Genomic DNA, 25,500 nt, shown 5'->3' on the forward strand with positions numbered 1-25,500 from the left:
CGTGTTCATCATTCCATTCAAATTTCTTCCCTTTATGCGTTAATGCAGTCAAGGGTTTTGCTATTCTAGAAAAGTCTTGGATGAACCTTCTGTAGTAACCAGCTAGTCCTAAAAACTGGCGTATGTGTTTCGGAGTTTTCGGGGTTTCCCACTTTTCAACAGTTTCTATCTTTGCCGGATCCACCTTAATACCTTCTTTGTTCACTATGTGACTGAGGAATTGAACTTCTTCTAACCAAAATGCACACTTTGAAAACTTAGCGTACAGTTTTTCCTTCCTCAATACTTCTAACACCTTTCTCAAATGTTCACCGTGTTCTTGGTCATTCTTTGAGTAAATAAGTATGTCATCAATGAAAACAATGACAAACTTGTCAAGGTATGGTCCACACACTCGGTTCATAAGGTCCATGAACACAGCTGGTGTATTAGTTAAACCAAACGGCATGACCATAAACTCGTAATGACCGTAACGTGTTCTGAAAGCAGTCTTTGGAATATCATCTTCTTTCACCCGCATTTGATGATACCCGGAACGTAAGTCAATCTTTGAATAAACAGACGAGCCTTGTAGTTGATCAAATAAGTCGTCGATTCTCGGTAGTGGGTAGCGGTTCTTGATGGTAAGTTTGTTCAACTCTCGGTAGTCGATACACAACCTGAATGTACCATCTTTCTTCTTGACAAACAAAACAGCAGCTCCCCACGGTGATGTGCTTGGTCGAATGAAACCACGCTCTAAAAGTTCTTGTAATTGGCTTTGCAGTTCTTTCATCTCGCTGGGTGCGAGTCTGTAAGGAGCACGAGCTATTGGTGCAGCTCCTGGTACAAGATTTATTTGAAATTCAACGGATCGATGTGGGGGTAATCCCGGTAATTCTTTCGGAAATACATCGGGAAATTCTTTTGCAATGGGAACATCATTGATGCTCTTTTCTTCAGTTTGTACTTTCTCGACGTGTGCTAGAACAGCATAGCAACCTTTTCTTATTAGTTTTTGTGCCTTCAAATTACTAATAAGATGTAGCTTCGTGTTGCCCTTTTCTCCGTACACCATTAAGGGTTTTCCTTTTTCTCGTATAATGCGAATTGCATTTTTGTAACAAACGATCTCTGCTTTCACTTCTTTCAACCAGTCCATACCGATTATCACATCAAAACTCCCTAACTCTACTGGTATTAAATCAATCTTAAATGTTTCGCTAACCAGTTTAATTTCTCGATTCCGACATATATTATTTGCTGAAATTAATTTACCATTTGCTAATTCGAGTAAAAATTTACTATCCAAAGGCGTCAATGGGCAACTTAATTTAGCACAAAAATCTCTACTCATATAGCTTCTATCCGCACCCGAATCAAATAAAACGTAAGCAGATTTATTGTCAATAAGAAACGTACCCGTAACAAGCTCCGGGTCTTCCTGTGCCTCTGCCGCATTAATATTGAAAACTCTTTCGCGGCCTTGTCCATTCGTGTTCTCCTGGTTCGGGCAATTTCTAATAATGTGGCCCGGTTTTCCACATTTATAACAAACTACATTGGCATAGCTTGCTCCGACACTACTTGCTCCGCCATTACTCATTCCGACACCATTTGTTCCTTTCGTTCTATTAACCCCTGGTCCGTAGACCTCACACTTCGCCGCGCTATGACCATTTCTTTTACACTTGTTGCAAAATTTGGTGCAGAACCCCGAGTGATACTTTTCACACCTTTGGCATAGCTGCTTCTGATTGTTGTTGTTGTTGCGGTTATTATTGTTGTTGGGATGATTGTTGTAGTTGCTGTTGTTGTTGTTGTTGTTGTTGTTGTTGTTGTTGTTGTTGTTGTTGTTGTTGGGCCGTTTGTTGTAGTTGCGATTGATGTTGCGATTGTTGGGATAATTGTTGCGATTGCTGTTGTTGTTGTATTGGTGATTCTTATCACCATTTTCCTCCCACTTTCTTTTGACTTGCTTCACATTGGCCTCTTCAGCAGTCTGTTCTTTAATTCTTTCTTCAATCTGGTTCACTAGTTTGTGAGCCATTCTACATGCCTGTTGTATGGAGGTGGGCTCGTGTGAACTTATATCTTCTTGGATTCTTTCCGGTAATCCTTTCACAAACGCGTCGATCTTCTCTTCCTCATCTTCGAATGCTCCCGGACACAATAGGCACAATTCTGTGAATCGTCTTTCATACGTGGTAATATCAAATCCTTGGGTTCGTAACCCTCTAAGTTCTGTCTTGAGCTTATTGACCTCGGTTCTGGGACGGTACTTCTCGTTCATCAAGTGCTTGAATGCTAACCACGGTAGTGCGTACGCATCGTCTTGTCCCACTTGCTCTAGATAGGTATTCCACCATGTTAACGCAGAACCTGTGAAGGTATGCGTAGCGTACTTCACTTTGTCCTCTTCAGTACACTTACTTATGGCAAACACCGATTCGACCTTCTCGGTCCACCGTTTCAATCCGATCGGTCCTTCGGTTCCATCAAATTCCAAAGGTTTGCAGGCAGTGAATTCTTTGTAGGTGCATCCTACACGATTTCCTGTACTGCTAGATCCAAGGTTATTGTTGGTATGTAGCGCAGCCTGTACTGCGGCTATGTTTGAAGCTAGAAAAGTACGGAATTCCTCTTCATTCATATTCACTGTGTGTCGAGTAGTCGGTGCCATTTCCTTCAAAATAGTCAAATGGAACAAGTTAATCATACAGAATATTAAGAGTAGTTAATAGTATTTCGTAGCATAATATGAACTCATTTATAAAAGCTTTTTCTTCATATTAGCGTTTTATAAGTTTAAATTCGGGTAGTACCTACCCGTTAAGTTCATACTTAGTAGCTAATATACAATTCAACTACTACAATTCTATATGAAAAACTGATTATAATAATATTTCGCGTTCAAACTTTTATACAATATTTTACAAACTTACAATACCGCTTATTTTACATAAAGCATGAAATATAGCACACAATAACTTTGATACAAGATAGTTGTGAAGATAATTCTAGCTAGTACACAAGTCGTTCAGCAAAGGCAATAAAGACACGTAATTCATACGTCCAGAAACAAGTCATGCATTCTGGTTTTACTAGGACTACTTCCCATCCTTGGTCTTGTGCAACATAACCGTTATGGTCGTTGATAAGACAGCGTGTTGTAACGTCGTCAAAGGGACGAGGGTTACGTAATGTCCAACAGTCCTGTAACAATCTAAAAACCTCATTTCTTACCCCAATTACCGACTCCGTCACTTGTGGGAACGTTTTGTTTAATAGCTGTAGCCCGATGTTCTTTTTCTCACTTTGGTGAGAAGCGAACATTACTAACCCATAAGCATAGCATGCTTCTTTATGTTGCATGTTAGCCGCTTTTTCTAAATCATGAAGTCCTATATTCGGATACATTGAGTCAAAATAATTTCTTAACCCGTTGCGTAAAATAGCATTTGAGTTCCCCGCAATATATGCATCAAAGTAAACACATCGTAACTTATGGGTTTCCCAATGTGATATCCCCCATCTTTCAAACGAAAGTCTCTTATAAACCAAGACATTCTTGGAACGTTCTTCGAATGTCTTACAAACTGATCTCGCCTTAAATAGTTGTGCCGAGGAATTCTGACCGACTCTAGACAAGATTTCATCAATCATGTCTCCGGGTAGGTCTCTTAAAATATTGGGTTGTCTATCCATTTTGTGTTTTTATACTGTAAAATAGACAAGAGTTAGATTTATAAAAAAAATACTTATTAATACAAGCAATTTTTACATATATCATAAAGCATAAGCACACTATATTACATATATTACACCACATGAATACAACTATCTTATTCCGACTCGCTTGTTTCTTCTTCTTCGGTTTTGGTTCGTTTTGCCAAGTTTCTAGGGATATATGATTTTCCCCTAATACGAGCCGTCGTTATCCACATTGGTTTAGAAAAACCTGGTGGTTTAGAGGTTCCCGGGTCATTGTTACAACTTAAGGACTTCGGGGGTTGACGATACATATAAAGTTCATCGGGGTTGGAATTAGATTTCTCTATTTTTATGCCCTTTCCCTTATTATTTTCTTTTGCCTTTTTAAATTCAGTTGGGGTAATTTCTATAACATCATCGGAATTCTCGTCGGAATCCGATTCATCAGAGAATTGGTAATCCTCCCAATATTTTGCTTCCTTGGCGGAAACACCATTGACCATAATTAACCTTGGTCGGTTGGTTGAGGATTCTCTTTTACTTAACCGTTTTATTATTTCCCCCACCGGTTCTATTTCTTCTTCTGGTTCCGATTCTTCTTCCGGTTCCGATTCTTCTTCCGATTCTGACTCTTCTTCCGGTTCCTCTTCGGGAACTTGTGAATCAGTCCACGAATCATTCCAATTTACATTTGACTCTTCATTATTATTAGGTGAGTCAATGGGACTTGTTCTAGAGGTAGACATCTATCACATAATATCAAACACGTTAAGAGATTAATATATCACATAATATTCATATGTTAAAAATATATAGTTTCCAACAAAAATGTTAAGCAATCATTTTTAAAGAAAACACGGTCGAAGTCCAGACTCACTAATGCATCCTAACAAACTCGATAAGACACACTAATGCAAATTTTCTGGTTCTCTAAGACCAACGCTCGGATACCAACTGAAATGTCCCGTTCTTATTGATTAAAAACGTTCCATATTAATTGATTTCGTTGCGAGGTTTTGACCTCTATATGAGACGTTTTTCAAAGACTGCATTCATTTTTAAACAAACCATAACCTTTATTTCATCAATAAAGGTTTAAAAAGCTTTACGTAGATTATCAAATAATGATAATCTAAAATATCCTGTTTACACACGACCATTACATAATGGTTTACAATACAAATATGTTACAACAAAATAAGTTTCTTGAATGCAGTTTTTACACAATATCATACAAGCATGGACTCCAAATCTTGTCCTTATTTAAGTATGCGACAGCGGAAGCTCTTAATAATCACCTGAGAATAAACATGCTTAAAACGTCAAAAAAAATGTTGGTGAGTTATAGGTTTAACCTATATATATCAAATCGTAACAATAGACCACAAGATTTCATATTTCAATACACATCCCATACATAGAGATAAAAATCATTCATATGGTGAACACCTGGTAACCGACATTAACAAGATGCATATATATAAGAATATCCCCATCATTCCGGGACACCCTTCGGATATGATATAAATTTCGAAGTACTAAAGCATCCGGTACTTTGGATGGGGTTTGTTAGGCCCAATAGATCTATCTTTAGGATTCGCGTCAATTAGGGTGTCTGTTCCCTAATTCATAGATTACCAGACTTAATAAAAAGGGTCATATTCGATTTCGATAATTCAACCATAGAATGTAGTTTCACGTACTTGTGTCTATTTTGTAAATCATTTATAAAACCTGCATGTATTCTCATCCCAAAAATATTAGATTTTAAAAGTGGGACTATAACTCACTTTCACAGATTTTTACTTCGTCGGGAAGTAAGACTTGGCCACTGGTTGATTCACGAACCTATAACAATATATACATATATATCAAAGTATGTTCAAAATATATTTACAACACTTTTAATATATTTTGATGTTTTAAGTTTATTAAGTCAGCTGTCATCGTTAGTAACCTACAACTAGTTGTCCACAGTTAGATGTACAGAAATAAATTGATAAATATTATCTTGAATCAATCCACGACCCAGTGTATACGTATCTCAGTATTGATCACAACTCAAACTATATATATTTTGGAATCAACCTCAACCCTGTATAGCTAACTCCAACATTCACATATAGAGTGTCTATGGTTGTTCCGAAATATATATAGATGTGTCGACATGATAGGTCGAAACATTGTATACGTGTCTATGGTATCTCAAGATTACATAACATACAATACAAGTTGATTAAGTTATGGTTGGAATAGATTTGTTACCAATTTTCACGTAGCTAAAATGAGAAAAATTATCCAATCTTGTTTTACCCATAACTTCTTCATTTTAAATCCGTTTTGAGTGAATCAAATTGCTATGGTTTCATATTGAACTCTATTTTATGAATCTAAACAGAAAAAGTATAGGTTTATAGTCGGAAAAATAAGTTACAAGTCGTTTTTGTAAAGGTAGTCATTTCAGTCGAAAGAACGACGTCTAGATGACCATTTTAGAAAACATACTTCCACTTTGAGTTTAACCATAATTTTTGGATATAGTTTCATGTTCATAATAAAAATCATTTTCTCAGAATAACAACTTTTAAATCAAAGTTTATCATAGTTTTTAATTAACTAACCCAAAACAGCCCGCGGTGTTACTACGACGGCGTAAATCCGGTTTTACGGTGTTTTTCGTGTTTCCAGGTTTTAAATCATTAAGTTAGCATATCATATAGATATAGAACATGTGTTTAGTTGATTTTAAAAGTCAAGTTAGAAGGATTAACTTTTGTTTGCGAACAAGTTTAGAATTAACTAAACTATGTTCTAGTGATTACAAGTTTAAACCTTCGAATAAGATAGCTTTATGTATATGAATCGAATGATGTTATGAACATCATTACTACCTTAAGTTCCTTGGATAAACCTACTGGAAAAGAGAAAAATGGATCTAGCTTCAACGGATCCTTGGATGGCTCGAAGTTCTTGAAGCAGAATCATGACACGAAAACAAGTTCAAGTAAGATCATCACTTGAAATAAGATTGTTATAGTTATAGAAATTGAACCAAAGTTTGAATATGATTATTACCTTGTATTAGAATGATAACCTACTGTAAGAAACAAAGATTTCTTGAGGTTGAATGATCACCTTACAAGATTGGAAGTGAGCTAGCAAACTTGAAAGTATTCTTGATTTTATGAAACTAGAACTTTTGGAATTTATGAAGAACACTTAGAACTTGAAGATAGAACTTGAGAGAGATCAATTAGATGAAGAAAATTGAAGAATGAAAGTGTTTGTAGGTGTTTTTGGTCGTTGGTGTATGGATTAGATATAAAGGATATGTAATTTTGTTTTCATGTAAATAAGTCATGAATGATTACTCATATTTTTGTAATTTTATGAGATATTTCATGCTAGTTGCCAAATGATGGTTCCCACATGTGTTAGGTGACTCACATGGGCTGCTAAGAGCTGATCATTGGAGTGTATATACCAATAGTACATACATCTAAAAGCTGTGTATTGTACGAGTACGAATACGGGTGCATACGAGTAGAATTGTTGATGAAACTGAACGAGGATGTAATTGTAAGCATTTTTGTTAAGTAGAAGTATTTTGATAAGTGTATTGAAGTCTTTCAAAAGTGTATAAATACATATTAAAACACTACATGTATATACATTTTAACTGAGTCGTTAAGTCATCGTTAGTCGTTACATGTAAGTGTTGTTTTGAAACCTTTAGGTTAACGATCTTGTAAAATGTTGTTAACCCAATGTTTATAATATCAAATGAGATTTTAAATTATTATATTATCATGATATTATGATATATTAATATATCTTAATATGATATATATTCATTTAAATGTCGTTACAACGATAATCGTTACATATATGTCTCGTTTCGAAATCCTTAAGTTAGTAGTCTTGTTTATATGTATGTAACTCATTGTTAATATACTTATGGAGATACTTACTTATCATAATCTCATGTTAACCATATGTATATCCATATATATATCGTCATGTCGTTTTTACAAGTTTTAACGTTCGTGAATCGCCGGTCAACTTGGGTGGTCAATTGTCTATATGAAACATATTTCAATTAATCAAGTCTTAACAAGTTTGATTGCTTAACATGTTGGAAACATTTAATCATGTAAATATCAATCTTAATTAATATATATAAACATGGAAAAGTTCGGGTCACTACAAAATGAGTCCTAGATGACCTATGTGGGTTAATGGGTGCGAAAGTGTGATAACCTTATGTTAAAAGGTGTATACAGACCATAATCAAATTGTTAGTAAGGGTTTAACGAAATCCCGACTTAGTGTTAGAATGAATGGTGCAAATGGGTCACGTTTGCACTATGGGTCAAATGGCACTTGAATGGCGAATAGGTTGGTTGACTGACTTGAATGAATGATTGATATATGTGCATAATGTAATAGGTACGTTACCTTGAAGTTGCGAGCTTGATTTATCAATTCATCGAAGGCGTAAGGTGAGTGGAATAATTATGCGTGTGCATATATAATGTATTTATTTGTGTAGTATGAATGTGGAATTGTCGCGGTGTTCAAGACACCACATTCTAAGTAACGAGTGGTATTGTCTCGGTGTTTAAGACACCACTCATTGGTTTGATTGACATGTGGTATTGTCGCGGTGTTTAAGACACCACATTGTCATGGAGTGGAATTTTTGCGGTGTTCAAGACACCATTCATTGTTTTGATTGACATATGGAATCGTCTCGGTGTTCAAGACGCCACATTGTCATGGGGGTGAGTTAGTCGCGGTGTTCAAGACATCACCCAGGGGATTAGTGATTACGCAGTGTTTAAGTAACACTAATGGATGTTATGAACTTCGACGGTCTTTTCCGAGTACCATTCCCTAGTATGATTGGTTAACCATGGTTGTGTGAATTTCTGTATTAGCATATTTAATTGTGAACTATATGCTTTTGGAATCACTAGCTTATTATGATTGCGGATATTGGTATATGCATAATGTTTGCATAGTTGTCAAATTGCTAGCTTGTATGCGGTATTGTGTAAGTGATTGCAAGTAAGTAGATTATATATGTGTATGTATAGTTATTGCATTCACTAAGCTTTAGCTTACCATCTCGTTGTTTACTTTTTTTAGGCTCCGGCGTGGACAAGGGCAAAGGTATTCGTTTGGAATAGTAGTGGCTTTCGGGGGTTTCACTTTTTGGAAGTTCGGCCAAGAATTTGGGTAGTTTAACCCCAAACACCATGCTCTAGTGTCGTTTGAAAATTAAACTAGAACGGTCGAAACTTGTAATTTTGAACGAATCTCGTAAAACGGCCGATGTGGGCCCGATGTTGTAAAACTCGATTTTATTGTGAAAACCTCTTAGTTTAACTTATATTGACATGTTGTGAAAAGGTTTTCGTTTAAAAGTGTCGGGAAGCGGATTTTCCGCCCACGTAAGTGGGACAACCAAATCAGTAAACGGTAGTTCATTTGGACGCCGCCCAGACCTTCTGGACACCGTCCAAAGTTTCTTTGCTGGACGCCGTCCAGAAGTCTGGACGCCGTCTAGATGTATTGAATCAGAAATTTTTTTAGTGTATTTTGAGATAACGAAGTCGGGTCGTTACAACATTTTATTGAGACTATGTAACGTAATTAATCTCGTAAAACACTCACATGTATAATAACTATAATTATAATTATAATTATAATTATAATTATAATTATAATTATAATTATAATTATAATTATAATAAATAATAATAAAGTTTGTTTAAAATTTGAATATTTATATTTTTAACAATAATTATTAGTAATAAAAAATGCATCTTGATAAATTTTTAAAAATAAAAATGCAATTATCATATGAAAGTTGTACAATATGCTTCAAAGTTTGTACACGTGTTTATGAGGTGATTTATAAAAGATTGTACAATTTGTTTTAAAACTTAAAACATATGATCATGTGAGTGTTTTATCATAAGGTTGTACATAATGCTTCAAATATTATAGATATGGTCATAAGGGTGTTTCCATAAGGTTGTACATAATGTTTCAAATATTGTACATTTATTCATGAGGGTGTTTTATTATAAAGTTGTACATAATGCTCAATATATTACAAATTTAACCTGTTATATTTTTACTAAATATAATGACATCATCATGAGGGCTTGGAATTTTTTTCTTTATTTTTGAATTTTTTTAAGCTTAGATAATTTTTATTTATGATATCATTATGTAAATATAATTTAAATGTAAAAATAATTCTATTTATGACATCACCTACATGCCCTCACAATTTTATTTTTTTGATTTTTTTATAGAAGGAAAAAAGATAATTATTGCATCATCATTTTAGCATTTTAATAGAACTTATAGATATATAATAATTATAGTTATATTATATATATATATATATATATATATATATATATATATATATATATATATATATATATATATATATATATATATATATATATATATATATATAGGGAGAGGATTTAGTGAGAACTTTTTTAGTATGAGAACTCTAGGAACTCCAAAAACACTTTAAATACACTGAAATTCGAGCAAAAAAGGTGCACGGACGAGGAAAAAAAATTCTAACAAAAATCAAAAATACGGACGAACAAAAAATTTATAGTCTAGCAAAAATTTTTTTGTTCGAATTTCAAAATGTATAAAACATTTTTGTTCGAATATCAGCAATTTTGTTCGACTACCCGTGTGCTCTACATTTTTTTGTTCCACTATCAAAAATGTAGAACACAAAGATGTTCGCCCGCTTTTTTTTGTTCGAATATCACTTTTTTGTTCGCCCTTGTCCCATTTTTTGCTCGAATTGCTATTTTTTTGTTCGTCCGTGTCCCATTTTTGCTCGAATTTCTCTTTTTGCTCGAATTTCAGTGTATTTTTGAGTTCTCAGGGGTTCTCACACAAAAAAATTTCTCATTTAACCCCTCTACTATATATATATATATATATATATATATATATATATATATATATATATATATATATATATATATATATATATATATATATATATATATATATATGACAAAATTGCACCGGGGGTCCCTGTGGTTTGTTCGAAACAACAAGCGGAGTCCAAAAGAATTTTTTCACCTCGAGGGGTCACTGTGGTTTGCAGATGTTTCACGGGGGGTCCAATTGCCTAACGTCTGTTGAAATTTCTGTTAAATCCCATCATGTGCAATGCACATGAGGGTATTTTTGTCTTTCATGATTCTCTTTTAACTCCTTCATCTACATCCTTACCTCAAAATTACACACCCAAAAAAATAAGAACCCTAACTTAAAAAACCCAACCAAATTTATATTAAAAACTTCAAATTAAATAAAATGTTAACAATGAAAAGCAGAATAAAATTAAATAAATATTAAAACATCAGCATATTTTACTTTTAAATATCACAGTTTTTACTAGCATAAAACAAGTTTGTACTTTGCACCAGCTAAACAAAATGCAAAGTTTATAGCATAATAAACAGCAAACTTCAAACCTATTAACTAAAAAAGAAAAAGAAAAAAAAGAATTGACACAACTAAAATAAGAAGAAAAAAAACTATCGCATATTAAATCTATAATTTAACGTCTTTTATTTTATTTTCTAAGAATATCAATAACCAAATTTTCATACATATCTAATTCGAATATAAATCAAAATCATCATACAAACTCTACATTTGAACAAAATTAGCCCTATTTTCACAGCTATATTTAATCCACAAATCAATTTCTAAGACTAAACATATTTCTAAACAAAAATTAAGTAATTAGGAGCAAACCCAGAATCATCCTTCACTGAAATTGAATTACAAACAAACCCATCGTAGCAAAAACGGAAACGAAGGTGGGGGCGTCACATCAAATTGAATTCTGATCTTGTACACTAGAAACTGAAAACATAACGCTTTTCTGGAGCAAACCAAACTCAGATCTGGATTGAATCAAACGTCGGTTATTCAATTGTAATCACTCAGAACATCGTGAAAAACGACGATGTTGTGGATCGAACTCAGATCTTGATAATTCGTGAAATTCATTAACAATTTGAGTTAAAAATGACAGATGTTGTGGCGGCGGTGGTAGTTACGGATCTTTGAGGATGTATTGGAGTATGAATCTCTATTTATATTTATAATATATATTTCGTATAAGACATGAATTATAAAAATTGAGGAACAATTTTGAAATATGAGAAATGACATGAATTTGTGGATGTTTTTCAATGAACAAATGAAGATTTTGTGGGGTTTTATAGAGAGAGAAAAAGATATGTGCAGGTAAGACTTAAAAGGTGTAAAAGGAATTAAAAAGAAGAAATTACCCTCATGTGCAAGTCATGTGAGGTCCAAAAACGTTAGATTTAGACAGACGTTAGACCGTTGAACCCCTCGTAAAACATCTGCAAACCATAGTGACCCCCCAAGGTGAAAAAATTCTTTTGGACTCCGCTTGTTGTTTCGAACAAACTAAAGGGACCCCCGGTGCAAATTTTTTCACCTTGGGGGAGTAACCAATGGGGGGGAAGCGGGGGGAAGCACATTTTTTTTTCAGGCATCAAGATCACACGAAAATATGAACATTTAGAAAAGACACTTCGTGATGAATGTTATTATTTAGGCGGGAAAACGATCGACAAAAATAACATTCAATATAATATTGTTCGTGAAGAATGTTAACGTTTTTTTTCTTCTTCATGTTTTGTGAAGTAAAATTTAGCCCGATTCAGAGTTCAGGGTTTAGGGTTTGGTGTTTTGGGTTTATTATAAACCCAAAACACCAAACCCTAAACCCTGAATTCTAAACCGTTCATGTTAAAAACTCAATCTAATTCCTAAATCTAAACCCTAAATTTCTAAACCCTAATATCTAAACCCTATAAACCCTAATATCTAAACCATAATATCTAAAACTTCAACATACACTCGAAAAGCACGATAATTGTTATATATTAGTTTTTCGAGCGTTTTCCAGCCAAAATAAAAAACATTTATCACAAAGTGTCTTTATTAAATGTTCATATTTTCATCCAATCTATAATGTTTGTGAACAAAGTTTTTTCAAAAAAAAAAAAAAAAAAGATTTTGCTTCCCTCCGCTTCCCCCCAATTGGTTACTTCCCTCTTGATCCTACCACTATATATATATATATATATATATATATATATATATATATATATATATATATATATATATATATATATATATATATATATATATATATATATATATATATATATATATATATTATTGAAAAGGCAAACTCATACCCACCTAATATACTAACACAATACTAACACGATTATATATACACTAAAGAAATATTATGAGCTGGACTCGAACCCTCAACTTCAAAGCTATAAATTAAAATAGTTAATTCTGTTGATCATTTAATTTACCACAAATATTCAATAAAATTTGCATTCAACGGGAGTTTTTAACCAAACCCATGTATATACAAAACATATTTACTAGACTCGTGTCTTTTAAAATATATTTCCCTAATACATGTGTTTTCTATGTAATTCCTTTTTTTGTTGATCACTTTCCACAAAGTTACTTCATCTTCACACGGTCAACCTTGAAACCCGACAACCCGTATTACCTGTAGCACAATTTTTAATTTATCTATGATCGTTAAACATATACTTATTATATCTAATATATTTGAATGATTTTAGAAAATGAAATACAATTCAACCCATCCTTTTTGCATATAATTAAAGATCATAACTCAAAACATTGTCCATTGTTCTGTGTGAAAAACAACAAGAGTTTGTGATTGTCCTTTACGCCTAATTTCGTAAGTCACCGATAGTTCGAACTAAAGAGTTGTCTTCAATTTGGTTAAAAAACTTTATGATTGAATGGAACTCAAGAAGATGCACAAAGAAGTAGTTCGATTGGATACTTCCATTGCAAACCCGAGAACCTATGCCATGTGAAGTGAGTAAATTTGGTTGCTTTCTCAAGCTAGAATATTCACTGTTATTGCATTTGGTTACCTCCTTGTAGTATTTTCCTAAATAGGTCGTGTATTGTTACAAAAAAAAAAAAAAACATGTGTATCGGCAGGGACATGTTAGCCCTGTGTTGACTATGTCAACCCATCCAGCGGTCCCTCGTAGCCCACTGGAGTCTGGCGAAACACCATCACCAAATGTCCCTACAGCATGTCAGGAACAACAATCGAACCTGCATCGTTATTGTTACAATCTTTACATGCGTGGGGCCTAGGGATCATTTGGGCCGGGTACCACTGAAGCACTGCTTCGTTGGTAAATAGGTCGTGTATGCATATAAACAAATCATGTAGCTTTGTCGTGTATCATTTTTAATTGCCGAGTATTGATCTCTATTTCGATGTACTCATTGTTCTGAGTTCCTTTTTCTTTTATTAAACGCAGCCTTTCTAAAAAAGTGATTTGGAAATTTGAAAATAAAATTCAGTTTGAAGATTAGATAGGTGGTAACACACCCAGTAGAATATTCATAGAAAGAAACATAATATATAATATTTAAAGTAAAAAATACGCTGATTTTGGGATATATTTCATGATAGGCATGCTTATGGTAAATATACTCTCTATTTACATGGGTAACTCCATTCAACGGCCAACGTTTCGCCAATTAAACTATCTGTATTAAATTAAGAGATATGATATAAAACTCCAAACCAAATGTAAACATATAATGTAATGAACTCAGAACTGGATCAACTCAAAATCAGGAACACGTGATCAACTCAAATCCATATCAAAACCATGTGTAACCATCAAACAAATTTAATAATGAACTATGATTAACTAATAAACATTTCTATATGAAGAAAGAGTTTTAGTTTCTAATAATTTTATAATGGTGACGACTGGCAAGGTGATATCATATCCTATATAATGATACATCAAAATTTCTATTATTCTTATAATTTTAGTGGTCGTCCAGCAAGGTAACAATGTCTCGATTTTTAAATATACTTTATTACATATTAAATATATTAATATTAACTATAAAGTGGGGCGGTGCGATTAAATTGATGCGGATATTTTTTGTTTTCATAACCGCCCCACATATTTCGATTAATACAAAAATGCTAACAAAACCCACAGTTATGTGTTCGGTTTGGTTAACCCGGTTCGGTTTTAGTGATTGATACAGTTACGGTTTGGTTAATTAGATTTTATGCCCTCCCCTACCTAAAATTGTTCTAATGAACTCAAGGGTACCGATAAGGCTATATGGTGGAGCACATCAGACTCCAGCATATAACACCGAGTCGAATCCTGGTTCTTTAAATCCATCTGAACTAATAAGAAGATTTGGCTCACATCCTTCTTCGTTAGAAAACATTAATTAGTACAAGAACTGAAAATCCAAGCTTTGGAGACAACCTAAAACAGCAGAATCACCAAAAGCAAAGTGACGAATGGATTCAGGTCAAAAGGAAAAAATCAAAAGTTAATAAAGAAATTTAATCCATAATGTTTTATAACTTTCCTCACCCAACGAATTGAAACGATTTATGGATAATATTCAAAAACTTTGGTACTGTAAAAGTTGTCTATATCCCTTTTAAAAGTCTTAAAAATGGGCATCGATTCAGTTTCCTACATTTTGAAGGCATCGAAAATATGGATGATCTGCTGTTGCCTGTTGAAACTAAACAAAATTAGCAACAATGGGCGGTGGCTTCTTGCTTAATAGGCAAATGAAAGGAAAAATGCATATAAGGTAAATGATCTATCAAATCTCCTCCAAATCAAGCCAAACTAAATGCAGAGGCACCACATACGAACAGAAAGGAACATAAATAGCATGCCAAAATATGGTTAGTATAATTGCAAATTTAACGGAATCCGGAATCTGGTGGTTGCAAAAGTACTTATCAAAGTCGGGGTAACGGAGCTAATTCATGATACACCAAAGAGCTAATGACTTGGTGGTATTGAGGTCACCCTTACAACATTGAGGTTTAGGGTTCGAGTCCTGCTTAGGAATTTCGTGGTGTATATATTCGTGTTAGTATTTGTGGGTGTGTGAGTGTTGTCTTTAAAAAAAAAAAACTAATTCATGAAACAGTCATGGTACAAGCGGGTGATGATATTATCTTTGTCCAAAGTCTTAGAAGATGTTAATGGAATTATTGAAGTCGATATGGAAGAAGCGTTAGATAGCGAATTCTCTTCAGATTAAGAAAGCAACAGTGATTATCAATCAGATCAAATTCTATCAGAAAATGAAAATGATGAAGATTATCTCAATACTCCGGTGATATGAAGAGCAGTGGGATATGAGAGGACACGGAGTCCAAGTGCTTTGCCACGTCAGATAATTTTAACAAAATTGATGATAAGAGTAATAACTCCTTAGTTAATGAAATCCATAATTCAACTCCCCGTGATAGCGAATATTCTGGGAATAGACTATGAGACAAATAAGGAAGACGTTCGTATTGGAAGAGACAGCATCGTATTTTGTTAATCGTATGGACAACAACCCTGAAACTTTAAAGCCTAATCACAACCGTAACCCAACTATAAGCCCAAAAACAAAGGGAAATTGGTCAAAATATCCCTTAAAAAATAGAAATTACTGGAAATGCTCTCGGTCCACGCACCCCGCACCCATGCGTGGTGCTTGGTGCGGATGTGTGCTACTGAGACTGAGTCAATCATTTTTCACCCCAAACATGCACCACACATCAAGGACCACGCACTGTGTGTGTTTAATTTCATTCGCACAATACTTGACTTTATTATAGTTTATACAATATCAAATACGCATATGGGATCTGACCAACAACAACACAAAATATATCAAAATTAAGCTACATAATTGAGACTTTGTTTTTTTTCTTTTTTCTTTTTTTTGAACAGCTGTTAGGATCACTCAGGAAGGACTTAACCACCCACCCGTTTATCTCCTACACAGTTATACCCACCTCAAACTGCGTGTCCAAGAGGAAAATTTAATCGTTTCGTTCTGATCTATTATCACAAAATCAAAAAATCAAACCCATTGAATGAGTGTTACGGTATTTCACGCTTTCACAACACTTAATTAAGCCCTTGGTCCCTAAAGTTTTATCTTTTTTTATCCTTGTCCCTAAAGTATTTTTGTTTCATCATAACCCTTAAAGTAATGATATGGTTTCATTTAGGTCCCCAGTTAACGGATTGAGTTAACGACAGTTTACTATGGGGGACCTAAATGAAACCATATCATTACTTTAAGGGTTATGATGAAACAAAAATACTTTAGGGACAAGGATGAAAAAAGATACTTTAGGGACAATGATGAAACAAAAATATTTTTGGGACAATGATGAAAAAAAGGTAAAACTTTAAAGACCAACAACGTAATTAAGTCAAGTGGGAACGACAATTTAGAAAAATAAATAACAATTAATCCGTACTTACTTAGAGCCTAGATTTATTGACGACTTAACTGCCGCTTAGAGCCTAGATTGAATCCCAGACATGCTTAAAACTATGGAAATTTGATTCTACTATTTTTCACGGCGTCTTGTTTTTATTTTTATTTTATTTATTTATTTATTTATTTATATTTATTTTATTATTTTTTGGCCGGAGGTCCTCACAGAAGCAATCTCTCTACTTCAGGGTAGAGAGATTGCTTCCGTGAGGACATCCGACAAAAAAATAATAATAATATAATAAAATAAAACAAAATAAATATAAATAAATAAATAACATAAGATAAAAAAATAAAAACAAATCGCCATGAAAATAGTAGAATTAAATTTCTAACAAACCAAATACCAATCATGCAGTTTTACGGTTGACATTCCCGTATATAAGTAAGTACGGAGTAATTGTTATTTATTTTCCTAAAATGTCGTTCCCGCTTGACTTAATTACGCCCTTGGTCCCTAAAGTAATTTTGTTTCATCTTTGTCCAAAAAGTATTATTGTTTCATCCTAACTCTTAAAGTAATGATTTGTTTTTATTAGGGCCTCATGGTTAATTGTCGTTAACTCAATCCGTTAACTGGGGACCTAAATGAAACCATATCATAATTTTAAGGGTTAGGATGAAACAAAAATATTTTAGGGACAAGGATAAAAAAAAGATAAAACTTTAGGGACTAAAGGCTTAATTAAGTCTATTTCTTCACAAATTATGATTGTGATAATGTGATAATACGGTTTTGGTCGGCACCACATATTAACATGAATTTAGGAGACTTAACCACCAATTTGTAGCTTTTATGCCATTTATATAATTATTTATTCTACTTAATTATGTTTATATAGTTCAAGTTAGGTACAGTGCATGAACGATTAAACGGTATTAATCGACCTTATCAACAATATCGAATGCGAAAAAACTCGAAATTGAGTTTTATAACAAAAAACTTAAAACAACTTTGATCTATTGATTAAAAATGACTTTTAGATGTTATAGATTGACCTTGATGAGTGCTAGACCTGCAGAGAATGATAAAACACGGCTAGTGTTGTGAAAGGTTCGTAACCTTAAATTGAACCCGAAATCAACATTATATATACTCCGCACAAGTAACCGTGCGGTTGCAATTTGCAACCGTGCGGTTGAACTTGTATCCGTACGGATGCACTCTACATCCTTGCGGTTACACAGACAGTTTATAAGTAAACAATAAATGCATACAATTGTTTGTAATCGAAATATAAAACGTAACAAACCACCAAACAATTGTCCAAATTACTTACAAGGTCCATAGCACGCACAAATACATGATAATGAATTAGGGGATTACATTATGCACTAACACACTGGTAGAACAAACCTGCTGAAGTAGATGATAATGATGACGATAACGATGACAATTATATGAGCCAGCCGAACAAGAAAGTTGAAGAGCGTGGTTGAGATTTTGGGGAAAATATGAGCAGGCCACTAAACTCTAATTTTTCTATTTTTTATTTTCTTAACTTGTCAGTATCTCGGTAGCACACATTCGCACCAAGCACCACACATGGGTGCGTGGTGCGTGAACAGATGGTGTTTCTTACAATATCCATTTTTAAGGGCATATTGTTTAACACTTTTAGAAATGGAGGTATTTTGACCAATTCAACTCCTTAGTCAATGAAATCCCTAATTCAACTCCCGATGATCGCGAATATTCTGGGAGTCGACTATGAGATAAGGAAGATGTTCGCGTATTGGAAGAAACGACATTGTATTTTGTTAATCCTGTGGAAAACAACCCTGAAACTCTAAAGTCTAATCAAAACTATAACCCAACTCTAATCCTAAAAACAAATCATGTGACTCCTGGCCCAACAGAGAATGAATTTATTGGCTTCACATAAATTGAAACTTTGCGCTATTCAAATTCTTGTTTTGACTTAAATCCTCCAATCCCCAACTTTATTTTTCTCTGCTAAATCATCAGAACCTCCCTCCTTTAAAATAATTGCGACAGTTGAAACTCCAAACCATACCTCAGTTCACCCTAAATCACACGACAGCTATGAAATTCCCTTAGAAAGTATAAGAAATGAGAAATCCAAAGGAAAAACGCCTTCCAAGTGCTCAAACAAATTAAGATCATACTCACGATCTCAGAAGGATTCGAACTCGGCAAAATTATGCAAATGAAATTCATCTTCCAAATTCCTTCATCTAAAATCTCCAGCTAGGGCTCCAATCAAAAGGCGTACTTAAAAGAAGGTTAGGATCAAGTATAGTAATCTGAAAGGAAAATCTAACGTATTACTAACTTAATCGGAGAAATCCCTAAATTATGAAGATATTGGAGCACAATTGAGGCTTTCCAAAAGAAACGCTACCAAAATCTGAGGTATATTAATTTGTGTCTTTTAATTACATATAATTAATGAAGATATTATATTTTAAATATTATAGGGATTCGTCCAGATGATAATGGTAAAATAAGTTGGTTTAAAAAACAGTGTTATCGTATAAAACCTAATCTTATAGACTTACAAGAAACTAAACTAATATTTTTGTCCCGAAAATTAGATCAAAAAATTATGGGGAAGCCCTGATTTCAATTACTTACAAAAAAGTCTCAAATGATAATTTGGGGGCATAATTACGATCCAGGACACTAACATGTTTATTGCTAACGAAGTGGTCGAAAGAGATTCTTTTATTGTGGTTAAAGGCTGGTGGAAAGTTATTGCACTTGAATTAGTTTTGATAAACGTTTATGGTCCACATTCGAATGAACTAAAGTGCAAGATGTGGAATGATCTAACTTGATTAATGAGATACGATAATGCAATATAGGTAGTATTCGGAGATTGGTACATCGAGAATCATGTTGGGGCTACTATCTCACCACTAGCTACAAAACCTAGCTGCTTTTATAACATCTTGGTTTTATTGTTTGTGTATTTTTTGCCACTTTTTTATTTCTGTAGATTCATTACCTTATTTTTGTTTTTGTTTCTAAATTTCATATTGAATACGAATATATGGGATTTTAGTTTTGTTTCGATAATAATTCATGGTCACAAACCACATATTTGAAGTCACTACATTCTCCGCAAGGTCGGGCAAAATTTTATGAAGAATTTTACGAAATTTTGTTTAATTGCAGATTAGGCCCATTTTAAGAAGATACCTAGAAAACGGCGCTACGAGCAAGACTTCGAAGCCCATTTTCAGAACATTTTACTATTTTTAAAGGTGAATTTTGCACTTCTAGATCTTACGATAATTAATACCTTCGCATATGCATTATTGTGCCTATTTAAATAACACTATAATACTTGTTTTTATTTAATATTGTATTTAGGTACATCGAGAATCATGTTGGGCCTACTATCTCACCACTAACCACAAAACTTCGATGCTTTTATAAAATCTTGGTTTTATCGTTTCAGTATTATTAGCCGCTTTTTTATTTCTCTAGGTTCGTAACCTTATTGTTGTTTTTGTTTTTAAATTTCATATTGAATGCGAATATAAGAGAGTGTAGTTTCTTTTCGATATAATTCATGGTTGCAAAACATATATTTGAAGACACTTCATTCTCCACAAGATCGGACAAATTTTTGTGGAGAATTTTACGAAAAATTTTTGATTGGAGAATAGGCCTATTTTCGTAAGATAACTAGAAAACGGTGCTACGAGCAAGACTTCCTTAAAGCTTTCCCCCGTTCGAAGCAGTTTGGATGCCGAAAATGACATTTTACTATTCTTAAAGGTAAATTTTATACTTTTAGATCTTACGATAATGAATACATTCACATGTGAATTATTGTGCATGTTTAAACATCATTTTGATACTTTTTTATTTATTTAGTATTGTATATAGGTACATCGAGAATCTTGTTGGGGCTACTCTCTCACCACTAGCTACAAAACCTTGCTACTTTTATAACCACCTGGTTTCATTGTTCTAGTATTTTGAGCCACTTTTTAATTTCTCTAGATTTATAACCTTACTTTTGTTTTTGTTTCTAAATTACATATTGAATGCGAATATATGAGAGTGTAGTTTCGTTTTGATGATAATTAATTTCCACAAAACACATATTTGAAGTCACTACATTCCCCAAAAAATCGGGCAAAATTGTGGAGAATTTTTTGAAAAAATTTCATTCGTAGATTAGGCCCATTTTCGCAAGATAACTAGATAACGGCGCTACGAGCTTGACTTTCTTAAGGCTTTCCCCCATTCGAAGCAGTTTAGATACTGAAAATGACATTTTACTATTTTTAAAGGTGAATTTTGCACTTTTAGATCTTTCGATAAGTAATACCTTCACATCTGAATTGTGGTGCCTATTTAAATACCACTATGATACTTGTTTTATTTAATATTTTATTTAGGTACATCGAGAATCATGTTGGGGCTACTTGTGAAGACCCGTCCTAATCCATCCGGACGAAGTCCATATCGATTATAAACGATTCACAACAGTTGATTACATCGCGAGGTACTTGACCTCTATATGATACATTTTACAAACATTGCATTCGTTTTTGAAAAGACAATCTTTCATTACATCAAAATTTGACGGCATGCATACCATTTCATAATATATCTAACTATAATTGACTTAATAATAATCTTGATGAACTCAACTACTCGAATGCAACGTCTTTTGAAATATGTCATGAATGACTCCAAGTAATATCTCTAAGATGAGCAAATGCACAGCGGAAGATTTCTTTCATACCTGAGAATGAACATGCTTTAAAGTGTCAACCAAAAGGTTGGTGAGTTCATTAGTTTAACATAAACAATCGTTTCCATCATTTTAATAGACCACAAGATTTCATATTTCCATTTCTCATAAACATACGTCCCATGCATAGAGACAAAAAATATCATTCATACGGATTGAACACCTGGTAACCGACATTCACATTATGCATATTAGAATATCCCCATCATTCCGGGATCCTCCTTCGGACATGATATAAATTTCGAAGTACTAAAGCATCCGGTACTTTGGATGGGGCTTGTTGGGCCCGATAGATCTATCTTTAGAGTTCGCGTCAATTAGGGTGTCTGTTCCCTAATTCTTAGATTACCAGACTTAATAAAAATGGCATATTCGATTTCGATAATTCAACCATAGAATGTAGTTTCACGTACTTGTGTCTATTTCGTAAAACATTTATAAAAAATTGCGCATGTATTCTCAGCCCAAAAATATAAAGGGTAAAAAGGCAAATGAAACTCACCTAATGTATTTTGTAGTAAAAATACATATGACGACATTGAACAAGTATAGTGTTGGCCTCGGATTCACGAACCTATATCAATCATATATATATTAAAGCATATATTCGTAATCGAACAAATTTTATATATTATTGTTAGTGATGTAATTTATATATTTAATAATTTATAAGTTTCATTATTTATTTATATATTTTCATTATATATATATATAAATGTTACTATAGTTAAATTACGTGTATTGGATATATTTATATATATAATCTTTATTTTTATACTTATAACCTTAATAACGTCATTAAAACCTTTATTTTCATAATCAATATTATATTAATATATGACATAGATTTTACTTGGTAATAATAATAATGATAGTTTTAATGAGAAAAAATAATAATTTTAGTAAAAATGTTAATAATAATAATAATTTTTAATAATAACAATACTTATAATGACAATCATACTAATAATAATATTGTTAATATTAATAATAATATTTATGATAATAATAATAATCATGTCATAAATTTTAACATATAAATAACACTTTATAATAACAATAACAATAATAATAATAATATTAATGAAAATGAATAAAACAAAAATTAAATGAACTACCTTCAAGGGAAAAAGGCCTAAAAATAAACTGCCTCAAGAGGGACTCGAACCCAAGACCTATAGCTAACTCAATAACACCACAAACCACCACGCTGTTTCAGTTTTTCTGAATTTATAACACCCTAAATATATATAAATCGATTTGTTCTCTGTCTCCTTGTTTTCTTCTTCTTCACAGAATCGATAATACAGAATTATGGTGGGCTTTGCTCGTGGAGATTCAATTCACGGCCCAAAGAACAGAATCCTAACAGCCCACGAAACACTTGGATTAACTTGGCTCAACAAGTTTAATTTGATTGAAGCCCAATTACGTAAACAGTAGCACGGCCCAAAAAAAATTCGATGGTCTGCTATATCACGACTCCGATTCATCTGGTTTATCCCGAAACATTTTCCCTTTTCACTCAATCGATACCCTAAATTTCCCAGTTTAACTTCCTTAAAATTAAATCATAAGATCAATGAAATTGATTCCAAGATCCACGCTTACAAGATTTTGTGAAGGAAATCAAAGCTAAGAACAAACATCAATTTCCAATTTGTCGAGCATAGAGGCGACGGTAGTGATGAACACGGAATCAGAAACTGAAATTAAAAGTGTATCATGTATCGATTTCTTTATGTAAAGTGTTTAGAATCTCCCTTGGTACACTCGTAATCACTCGTTTGATTCCAGAAACCATTTATATTTCATGAATTGAAAGGTTGACCGAAGGGTTTTATTTGTTGACTTTTAATCTTGAATTTAGAAGTGTAAATTCATTAAGGATTAATACCTTACAAGGCACAACCAAGTATCCAGTGATCGAAAAATAAATTGTAAATTAAATCTTAATACTAAATTGTATACTCTAAGGACCTCAATAATTTAATGATTTGCAAGTGTTATGAAAGTATAGTTGAATCATAATTCCTTTGATGAATTGATGTGTTTTTCTCTATTTGACGGAGGTGGTTGAATGGGTTTTGGTTTTATTCGATTAACAGGAGCAACAGACAGGTTATAAACTCGATGGGGGGTGTGATTGTGGTTAACCAAAATTGTGCTGGTGTCGGTTGTACTCAGGCAAGGAGAAAAGAAAGAAAAAAATAATTTGTATAAATGCTAATGGTGTGTGCTCGATGGTTAGGGTTTAATTGAAACAGAAGTAGAAGAACCTGTGATCGAGTATAGACAGCAGTTTTATAAGTTCTTTGATAGATTTAATGAAGGTGATGGTTGTGGTGGACTGTAACCGTAAACAAAAGCATAATTATAACAGCAGCAGTGTTTAGTTGTTGTGTTTAATGGTGGCATTGGAAGTGGTTAATCAAGAACATGGAGAAGGTAAGGGTTCAGTGGTCTTGGTCCTAGTCGAACAATAACAACGAAAAGTAGTAGTAATCTTAGTAACAAGTATGGTGGTGTTTTGGGTTGATGTTGTAGTGGTGATGATTGGTGTTCCATGGTTATTAATCGATGGTGGTGACAAGTTAAGGTGGCTAGGAAAACGTGAAACAATGATGAAGATGGTGAGAATCGATGGTGGTGACAACTTCCACTTATATATATATATTGATATATTTTAGTATAACTTATTTTTACATCTTTAGTTCCATAAATTAAAACGTATCATATTATTTCGAGTTATTATATATTCATATATATATATATAGGGGATGATTCTCACACACTGTTTTTTGATCCTCACACACCCTTTTACCCTATTATTAGGGAGGAGTTCAAGTAAATTGGTGTGTGAGGATCAAAAAACAGTGTGTGAGAATCATCCCCCTATATATATATATATATATATATACATATCCATTTACAAACAGTTGTTCGTGAATCGTCGGGAAAGGTCGAAGGTTAATTAAATACAAGAAAACTATTCAGAATTTTTGAGACTCAACTTTACAGACTTTGCTTATCGTGTCAAAATTATATAAAGATCAAGTTTAAATTTAGTCGGAAATTCCCGGGTCGTCACAGTACCTACCCTTTAAAGAAATTTTATCCCGAAATTTGAGTGAGGTGGTCATGGTTAACAATAAAAATGTTTTCATGACGAATATGAGTTGATAAATTGCATTTTATCATCATTGAGTAATATGGATAAGAATAACTCGATTATTCAAAAAGTACGAATGAAGCTATCACCAAAGAGTGAAATAGGAAAGTAAAGATTCATCTTAACTTTTGACAGAGTCAGGGTTGAATTTTGAAAATAAGGTGCGTCTTGGCTTTTTGACGCCGTCTTGGTTGAATTCCGGAATTCAAGGGATTTAGAAGAAAATCTTCGAAATCTAAAAGATTTGATTCTTTGGCGAGTAAGGAAATTAAGATCTCTATAATTAAATGCGGTGATCTGCTTCGATTACTCTGTCTGATATTTCCATTATAAATTAAACTCTTCCGTTTCCATTATTCTCACAATTCCTATACTTTCCTTCTTGTTTCATACATCCAAAAGATTCTGAAAATGCTTAATCCA

General features: G+C 33.2%; 1 long non-coding RNA gene across 2 annotated transcripts; it reads left to right on the top strand.

The window, feature by feature from the left end:
* Nucleotides 1–20,306: 20,306 nt before the first annotated feature.
* LOC139892578 (uncharacterized) lies at nucleotides 20,307–24,112 on the top strand. 2 transcript variants are annotated; one of them, XR_011774157.1, is made up of 4 exons: nucleotides 20,307–20,397; nucleotides 20,507–20,917; nucleotides 21,547–21,653; nucleotides 24,014–24,112. It is a non-coding gene; the product is annotated as an uncharacterized lncRNA (long non-coding RNA). The 2 variants fall into 2 exon arrangements; XR_011774156.1 differs by having other exon boundaries at nucleotides 20,507–21,653.
* Nucleotides 24,113–25,500: the final 1,388 nt, after the last annotated feature.

The sequence above is a fragment of the Rutidosis leptorrhynchoides genome, chromosome 2 (genome assembly GCF_046630445.1).
Source record: "Rutidosis leptorrhynchoides isolate AG116_Rl617_1_P2 chromosome 2, CSIRO_AGI_Rlap_v1, whole genome shotgun sequence".
NCBI classification, from domain to species: domain Eukaryota; kingdom Viridiplantae; phylum Streptophyta; class Magnoliopsida; order Asterales; family Asteraceae; genus Rutidosis; species Rutidosis leptorrhynchoides.